The sequence below is a fragment of the Oncorhynchus gorbuscha genome, linkage group LG15 (genome assembly GCF_021184085.1).
Source record: "Oncorhynchus gorbuscha isolate QuinsamMale2020 ecotype Even-year linkage group LG15, OgorEven_v1.0, whole genome shotgun sequence".
Taxonomy (NCBI): Eukaryota; Metazoa; Chordata; class Actinopteri; order Salmoniformes; family Salmonidae; genus Oncorhynchus; species Oncorhynchus gorbuscha.
The window spans coordinates 63074161-63083792 of NC_060187.1; the positions used below are offsets into that span (position 1 = coordinate 63074161).

The window sequence follows — 9632 nt, forward strand, 5'->3', positions numbered from 1 at the left end:
AAAGTACTGAGTAAAGGATCTGAATATTTATGTAAGTGTGATTTAAAAAAATATATATTATAAATTGGCAAACATTTCTTAAAACCACTGTCATTATGGGGTATTGTCTGTAGATTGATTAAATTGTTTGTTTTCCTCATCAATTTTAGAATAAGGCTGTGATGTAAGAAAATGTGGAACAGGTTAAGGGGTCGGAATACTTTCCATAGGCACTGTATAAATAATAGGGGTGTACTGCGTATACATTATCGCAAACAAATACAAAAGGCTTTATAGAAGAGGTCTCATTTTAATATATACAGTTTTCAAATGAGTGGCATGCTCCTGAGGCAGCAATCCAGTCAACCAGGAGGCAAAACAATGTTCAGGACATGTTCTGGAATAAAAGCATGACTAAGTGGAGGATAAAAATAGAGTATAAAAGAAAAGACTGGGGGAAAAAAGACTCACTGGTAGAAAGAAACATGATCATTTGACCACTGAAATACAGTACTATATATATATATATATACACACACACACACACACACACACACACACACATTTCCTTCGATATCTAACAGCCTAGCTTCTGTACATCTCATCTGGTGTATCTCTTGGTCCAAACTTCAACCTAGGACGTCTACTCCTGTGTACATGATGATTTAACATCCAACCAACAGTTAGCTTGCAAAGCACATCATACTGTGACACTTTCTGTATTTTGAAAGTTCTATGTTGAAAACTTGATGGCTGACATGCAAAACATTGTGGAACTGCATCAACAGTGGACTAATGAAACTAATACCAAATGATTGATTGGAATTCTCCTTTACGCAGTTAACGGAATTGCTTAGAACTGAAGAACCAATCAGCTTCTATGACTGCTGTGATTGTAAGACTGCAGTGTCACCATCAAGAAACCTACTCCTTTCCTGAGAAATGACACCCGGGCTGTTTCTTAAATGGTGAGTGTCGTACATGTAGGACAAATCTCACTGTCAAGGAAAACAGTTTCAGTAGTTAGATCTCTTAAGAGTAACATATGGAATGGAAATAAAACTCTCCTTTTGCCTCTGAACTTTTTGTCCAGCTGAACGTAGGTCTGTTAGCAGTTAGAACAGATGTCAAATGAAACACAGACAGCAACAACTAAAATGTACTGACTCGTGCCTGCAGCTATAAGACTTGACAGAAAATACATAAGTCTGAAAATCTGATCTGAAAATCAACCACTAGACAGTGACGGCCTCGTAGTGTGAAGCATTACAATACTCACTCCGCATAGCTTCTGGAAGGGCAAGTGGTGTTTCTGCCATACTGCTTATACCCATTAGGTTCTTATCAATCTATGAGTGCATATCAAGAAGAAGTGTCTAACATGGGGCTGGGCACATCTCACATCCTTTCACTACTCCGCAGTCTCCCTCTTTGGGGGATCACCATAAAATTCTTCTTTATAAAAGAAACATAGATCAATTGTACAAGTATTTACACAGGGAGGAGGGGGATAACAATGCATTTGTGTTGGGGGGTCTTGAGCAGAGTCAAAGAGTTGGGCCGATGCGGTTTCTGTCGGAACGTTCTGAGAGCCACTTCCTCCTCCATAGCTGTTGCTAAGTGATAGACGCTTCTCCGCTGTGCTGTTGATTCCTGATAGTTTCAAAACCTATGAAGATGTTCAGCGAAAGCAGATATGCAATTTTTTGACACCAGTAAAGACTTGGATATACATTATCCTGAATGGTCATTTCATTGAGAACGGTCAGAGGCGCTCTCGTATTGTTACATTACCAACATTGAGAATAAAGGCGCTAACATGGCAGCTGTTCTTGAACCTGGCTGATCTCTATGTTTCTGGTCTTGAGTATCCTTAGTGACCTTCACGCGTCCTCCACCCTGCATACAAATCCCACCATCATCATAAATCGTCTTGAGTGTTCGTGCTGGGGTGCCATTCGAGGGAGGGGCACTCTTCTTCCTCCCTAGACCGTCCCAGGAGACCTCGTCCTGGGGCTGCTGCATGTCCCTGAGCTCTATGGGGGGTTCCCTCCCTCTCCCACTGTCTCATCAACCAGAGTCTGATTCACTGGTGTCAGAGGAGGAGGATGACGAGGAGGAGGAAGAGTCTGAGCTGGAGCTGCTGCCACTGAGGCGGGAGGGCTGGGCATGGGGCTCCACGCCGCTGAGCTTCTCCGCTGCGAGAGAGAGACAAAGTGGGAAAAGGATTAGCATTTATCTCAATGCTAAATGCTACATGTGCAAAAGCAGCTCTGCGTGTCTGTGGTTCTCACCCTTGGGTTTCTGGGGTTTCTTGCCAGAGTTGAGCTGTCCGCTGACATCCTGCAGCCTCCTCTCCAGCTCCCTCTTCTTCTCCAGGGTCAGTTCTTCTCTGGACTTGCCGGGGCCCCCTTTCTTCACTGTTAGACACAGACAGGAGGACAGGTTACATACTTAGCCCACACATACATATAAAAACATGCCATAGTGAAAGACTGGTTCCTTTTGTATGGTATTAGTCAACCAGAGCACTAGCATGTAGCATTATCACCACAGCACCAGTTCGTAGCATCAGTTCTTTGTAGCATAACATGGCAATAGCAAGTGTCTGCAGTGACAACATGACGCATTCCCTTTCACACCATACTAGCTAGCATTAGCTATCGCTATTTGTTCCCGCTCACCATAGGGCTTACGGGGCTTCTTCCTCAGGCACGTCATGACGTAGCGCTCCAGCTCGCGCAGCGTCGACGGCTTGAGCGTCTCAAAGTCAATTTCGATTTCCTCTGGGTTGGTGTCGCGCAGCGAGGGCTCGCGGGACTGGATGATGTGGACGACGCGGCCCAGCTTTTCGCCGGGCAGCTTGTTGATGTCCAGGCTCAGCTGGCGCTTCTCGTCGTACGACATGGGAGACGTCTCCTCCTCTTCCTCGGAGTCGTAGTGGGGCAGCATGGAGAAAGTAGGCGAAGCGTAGTAGGGCATGGTAGCAGCCTGGGACTTCTTTGTGTTTCTAAGGGAGGGTGTGGGGTTAGAGACAGTGGAGTAGTGCTAAAGAAGTTGTATGCAAAATTTTCCAGCAGGGAGACCATTTTTTCATGCCCAAACTTGTGGGGACCCAAGGAGAAATAGAGGACATGGATCACAGATCGAAAGGTCGAGTAAATGTAAAGAGAAAGGTCATGTTTGAGGTCAGTGTGTACTTACTTGCTTCCCTTCTTCTTGCCGGGGCCTCTCTTGCCCTGTGAGGAGGCGGGAGCTGAGCTCCTGCTACTGGATTTACTCTTCGGAGTCCTCATCTGCATCTCCCAGTCCTCACCCCCTACCTCCGCACTGGGCCGTCCTCGACTTCGCTTCTCCGGCTTCTTCTTCTTCTTTTTCTCCTTCTTGTCCTTCTTCTCTCTCTTCTTCTTGTTCTTGACAATTGGACCCTGGGAGAGGGCTGCCAGCTGCTCGTGTACGGCTCGGAGCTGTGACCGGGGGTCAGACCAGAGGTGTAGTGTTCAACTGCACAAATACACTTCACGTATATGGCTAGGTCATGATGGAATACTGTGATATTTTGTTATTTAACAAGGCAAGTCAGTAGGTAACAAATCCTTATTTACAATGATGGCCTACCTTAGTGTAATAGTGAGAAAATACAGCAAATGGCAGGCTTATGTACATGCATGTTTGAACACAGACAGAGTACTTGTATAAACATGTACACCAAATGAGTGAAAGTATGTATACGAGCATGGATTTGTCAGAATATTAGAAAACCCTGTGTCGGACAGAAGTCTAAACTCTTGATGCAGTCTATGCTTGTGATGTGTAGATGAAAGCAGACCTGTTAGGTGTGTGGTACAGTGTGTTAGGTGTGTGTGATGCAGTGTGTTAGGTGAACGGGGGGGTTGAGTCTACCTGTGTACACACCTGGTCCTGTAACTCGGCCAGGCGGTGGCTCGCTCCTCCTCGCTGTCCGAGCTGGGGCTGCTCTCGCTCTCGCTGCTGGGCTCGCTCTCTGACGAGGAGGACGACGACGATGACGAAGACGAGGAGTCACCTCCGCCATGAGCGTGAGTGCCCATCCCGCCGCCCATGCCACGGGACTTGGGGGGAGCCTGCTGGAGGGGCTCGTCCGGCATCTTGGCGTAGCGGAACTCAAACACGTCCTGGGTGGACGGACAAAACGGAGTGAGTGAGAGCTTGTTTTTAACACCATTGTGGATCATGTTCCTTTTTGTTTTGTTACACAATAACAGTTATCACGAGAGACAAAGTTGTAGGGACAAAACAGAGGAAATGGAGACCAAAACGATTGACATATTAGTCATTAAGTAGACTAATCCAGAGAGCCTTGCAGTCAGTGCGTTCAGCCACGGTAGGTAAGACGACCATATACCGCAGTCATTGCAAGTAAAACCACTGAGCATGAAGTGGACATAGAGGTCTGGCAACAAAGGTGAACTAAGGGTTCCAGGGTGAGTTGTGGTGACGGAACCAAGCTCACCTGCAGTTTGCGGGCCATGCCCACTACGTCATGGTCAGGGGGGTTGTATTTGTAGCAGTTGGAGAACATGAGTCGGACGTCAGCGGAAAACTGTTGCGAATCCCTGTACTCCCGACTGTCCATCCTCCTCTGAGAGAAAGATTGGAGAGAAAAGAGACTGTTTTAAAACTCCAACAGATGAAGGAGAGGACTCTAGATCGGGATAAGCCTCCTTGGTTTCATACTGTGACAGATATCCACGCAAAACAAATCTGAGAAGATATGAGGTAATCTATGAACTGTGTATTTCAGCCACATTCAGTTCTCATTGAGTCAAGGCAATGTGACATCTCTATCTTGCAAGCTGACCTTGATGTTGCTGAGGTCCATGGGGCACTTGATTATGTCGTGATAGTCGTGCAGGCCCAGGGCCGAGGCGTCCACTGGCTTGTAGAAGGGCCAGGCGTAGGCCGCATGTTTCTTAGACAGCAGATCCTTCAGTACACTGTTACAGTAACGCAGCTGTTGGCTCAACTTGGCCCGCCGCGGCGCCTTGGGCTGCACAGAGTCCGGCAGATCCTTTTTGGGGGGCTTGATGGGGCGTCCACTGCCCCCGCGCCGAGCCAAGGTCTTCCCGCCTCCGGCCATCATTGGCTGGAGCAGAACGGGGCCTCCTGGGCCAATGGGTCCTCTAACCAGGCTGGGAGGGGGGTCCATGTCCCCCAGGGAGGTGAGGGAGAGAGGGGAGGGGTCTTGGCTCAGGCCTTGCCCGTGGCCTCCTTTTCCCAGGCCCACAATCCGACCCCCTCCTACGGCCAGGGGCATGGTCATCATGTTGGAGGGAGTGGTGGTGTCCGCCTTCCGCTTCACTCCCTTCTTCTGCACAGAGAGAGAGAGAGAAGTTACATGGTATGGTATTCTGTTTGTCAATGGAGATTCTGTAGCCTATATACAGTGTGAAGGCAGCAACAATTATGTAGCATCAATACAATGTACAGTACTATAGCAAGTTCCTATTCAGGTCTTAGGGAAGTGATGTGTGGTACCTTAGCGGTGGGCAGTGTGGGGGGCAGGCTCAACAGCTGTGTGGGGGGGCAGACTCTTGGGCAGCATGGTCTGGGGGGGGGGGTGTCGGAGTCACCCGTGTCAGAGGAGGAGGGGGAGTATGCTGACTGGGACACCGCAGGGACCTGGTGAGCTTTCCACACTGAAAGATAGACAGAGAAAAATCAGACACAAGAACACATACATAAGGGTAATACTACCAAGAATATTAATAAAATAAAAATGTACAGTGAACTACACGTGAAACACTTTTGTTCCAACTCATATTTAACCAAACATACACAGTACATTCACCAAATCTTCATTGCACATTGCCCTTACGTTCTTTTCCCCACCACATTCTCCAGAGTGACTCACCGTTGGACTTGCGGCCTCCTTTGCCAGGCTTGCCCCTGGGGGCAGGAGGGGGCAGCTCAATCTCCTCCTGTGGCATCTGGGCTACCTTCTGCAGGAACACCTTCTCCAGGGACTGGGCCATCAGCACTATGTCATCTGTGGGCTGGGAGAGGAGAAGAGGCCACTGGCACTTTATAATCAAAATCCAGTTAACACCGGTACATCTACAGTTGCTGTGAATATGGAAAGACCTTATGATAAACATATTCGGTCCGTTGTCATTGGTGCATTAGCCAGACCTACACATGTAAATATTATGGCCATACCTTGTTGTAGATGTAACAGTTGGTGAACATGGTGTTGAAGTCCTGCATGCACTCACTGGCGCTGCGGTAGTAGTTGTTCTCCAGCCGCTTCTTGATGGTCCCCATGTCCATGGGCTGCTTGATGATCTTGTGATAATCCTAGTAGAGCAAGAAAGAACAGAATAAAGAAAAAGAGAGTAACAACTGAATGGTGGTGTGACAAGGATGTCATCTATGGACAAACACTCATAGGTGTAGGCCTACATGGTGGTGGGTTGTAACAAAAGCTTGCAACCCCTATGGCTCTCTAGGACCAATGTTGGTGACCACTAATCTCTACACATAGACAAACAGTGTAACTCACTGGGAGGTTGAGTCTGAAGGCATCCACTGGCTCATGGAAAGGCCAGGCAAAATGGTGTCTCCACAGGGACTTGATCATAGCCTTCTGGAGGAACTGCAGCTGGTTGGTCATGCAACCTTGCCGGCCGGGGTCCCTGACGGGGGGCTGGACAGGGGGAGGGGGTGGCGCATGTGGCAACTGGGGGCTCTCAAAGCCTTCATACAGCAGCGAGGGCTTCCGCATGCGCTTGCCTGGGCCCGAGACATGGTGCTCCATCCCGCCGCCAGACAGCCCCACCACTCCCAGAGAGATGCTGACCAGGAGAGAGGAACAGAGGGTGGGAGAGGTTGAAGTAGTGGGATATACAGGACAGGCCGTGGGAAGACAGAAAGGGGTGTATTAGGGGAGAGATAAATTTGGGCAGAAAACTCATTCATATGCTAAAATTATCCCTCAGCCCTGGCATTTCAAAAGTAGTAAGCTACAATGTGCTTGATATTTGCAATATTTCATCATTGCCCTACAATTCAAGCAGGAAAGCATTAGGAAGGAACCCTTCGCCAACACAGGCCCTTCGCCATCTTCTCCTTCACCAATGCAATGAGGATTCTATCAATAGGCTGCCACTTTTGGCACAGCCCCGGCAACCCAGATCACCGGATGGGAAAATCACTGGGGCAGCATTGAAACACTAATGTACTAAACATCAGTACTGTACCCCACTTATGGCAGTTAAACTTGCATTCAGTGATAGAATAGTGAAAACATGCAGGTTCTCCCTCTATTCGCTTCCATCTTTTGCACTGGACCAGATTTTGATGATTTTTTATCCCAGTCACCCCAGGGCTCACAGCAAGCACATGCCATCCCACTGACACAAAAGTAGGCAATGCTCATGAACTGATTTTTCATCTCAGGACTTACACACCAACACAGCTTTGTTAAGTTAACCCCTTTGAAGAAAAGGGAAAGAGCTGCAGAGTATCTGTCAACATATTAGTCATATTATTCCTTGATAACCCTGAAAAAGACGGCTAGATAGTATGTTGACCAGTTTACTGCCCTCTCCATGTGTGTTTGTTATACCTAACCTCCCAAGTATTTTCGTTGAATTAACATTGATTTGTGGGTGTTAACCGGTAATAGGCTATAATCAAAGGCATTAGCTAGTTAGATAGTGATATGCTTTAATTATTAACTGTGGCAATAATTTCAGCCGGCAGAGGCGAGGCTTCTGCGCTTATTGCGTGGGGTCAGTGTCGTCGCCCCGCCTTTTATGAGTGTTTGTAAACACACCGACGCCAAAACAGACCCTCAGGATCGTCAGTCAAAACCTTCACACTCCTGTGACTTAAACCCTTGCACAACTATCCAATCAGCTCCTCTTGTTACTGGCTTGTTTATTTGAGACCCCATTTGTGGAAACGCTAACTTAGCTGGCTAGCTTGGAACCATCGCATCGTTTGTCAACAACTGAATCCAGCTAGCTACCAAGCTAGTTAGCCAGTATGCTAACGTTTGCTAGCGAACATCAGAAAGTAAACAAACGGGTTAGAGCAACGGAATAAACTACAAATAAATTGCACATCTGCGGCCCTATCTCGGTTTATTTCTCAGTCATAAGATTTATAGCTGGAAAATGGCGGTGGCGCAGTGCCGCTCAGTGAAGCGTTTCATCACCACAGCCAATTTTAAACAATCCCCCAGCACTAAGTTATTGAGTAGGCTGACCCACATTATGGCAATATCCACCCTCGCTGCATAACTAACTAAGGGGTTGTTCGGAACAAAAACACCTCTATATTTACATCTTACTAGCCAAGGGAATATTTTAATTGTTTGGTGTCCAAGTTGAGTAAAGACTAGTTAGGTAGATGATGCACCGACAGTGAATACTAGCTAACTAGGTTTAGCCATTCAGACCCGATTCGTGTTCATTTTCAAGCCTGCAAAATCAGTTCCGACCCGAGCCTGAAGGTACAATGTTCCTAAAGGTACCTGTCAAGGGGCGGGTTAACGGCCGTTTCCATCAGGATGGATCCGGATTCTTTTTATGTTCCAAATTTGTCCACTGTTATGTTTCCACTAAATAAAAACCTAACAGTTCTACAATGAAATGGCGCCGAAAAGCTTTCGGCCTGCCGCTTTATAAACATATCACGTGTCGTTTCCGTGCAATTCCTGTCCTACTTCTCGTAATACTTGCTTCTGATTGGCTACTCCGCATGGGTGCTAGATTATGTTTGGCTATCCACGCTGTCTGTAATTTAACATGCCACACCCTGCAAGAAAAACCCCGTTCCTTTAGTTTGGCGGCTAATCTAGCTAGTTAGATAAAAACAACACAGATGATTTGTTTATATAACCGTTACAATATTTACGTTTACCAAACCGAATTCTAAATACAAAACAATTATTACCGGTGGTAGATCTTGCTCATGTCATGACTGCGTACTAATTTCCCAATGTTTAACTCCAAGTAGCTAACGGTAGCTAGCTAAAATAGCCAGAAAATCAACAGCCTTTTTATGGGCCAAGGCCCCTGCCAAACGTTAGAATTGCAATGTATTGGATGAATAAAACGCAACCTCCCCTGGGTGCATCTTAAAAGTCTAGCAGCCTCAGTCCCCACTCCATTGGCTGTATCAGCCACAGTTGTAGGTTTTATTCAGTCACTAGGTTGGAGCATAACTCAGGTTTTGTGGAAGTTATGCAATCTGTCACATCAGGGGGAGTGTGGGGCAGTTCAGCCATGACATGATGATTCTGGAATTTAAAGAAGTTGTTCTCAACATCTTGGCCCAGAGTCAATACTATAATTGTAACCCTGGATGTGCCAGTTTATCATAAAGTTTAGGCCAGGGTTTCCCCATGAGTTGCACTACTGAACAGATATGCTAGAGTAGCCTACAAGCTTATGCAGTGAAATATATTTTTCCAGGGCTATTAAAGTTGGGGGCGGCAGGTAGCCTAGTGGTGAGAACGTTGGGCCAGTGACCGAAAGGTTGCTGGATTGAATCCCCGAGCTGACAATATCTGTAGTTCTGCCCTGCACAAGGCAATTAACCCACTGTTTCCCGGTAGGCTGCCATTGTAAATAAGAATTTGTTCTTTAACTGACTTGCCTGGTTAA

At 47.0% G+C, this 9632-nt stretch overlaps 1 pseudogene across 1 annotated transcript; it reads right to left on the bottom strand.

Moving 5' to 3' along the window:
- Nucleotides 1-273: 273 nt before the first annotated feature.
- On the bottom strand, nucleotides 274-8656 carry LOC123997692 (annotated as a pseudogene). The gene is made up of 12 exons (XR_006832162.1): nucleotides 8498-8656; nucleotides 6521-6812; nucleotides 6178-6315; nucleotides 5873-6014; nucleotides 5497-5657; nucleotides 4820-5329; nucleotides 4472-4600; nucleotides 3883-4133; nucleotides 3184-3446; nucleotides 2664-2989; nucleotides 2274-2399; nucleotides 274-2177 (listed from the first exon to the last, which is right to left on the bottom strand). The product of XR_006832162.1 is annotated as a bromodomain-containing protein 2-like (transcript).
- Between the last annotated feature and the right edge of the window lie 976 nt (nucleotides 8657-9632).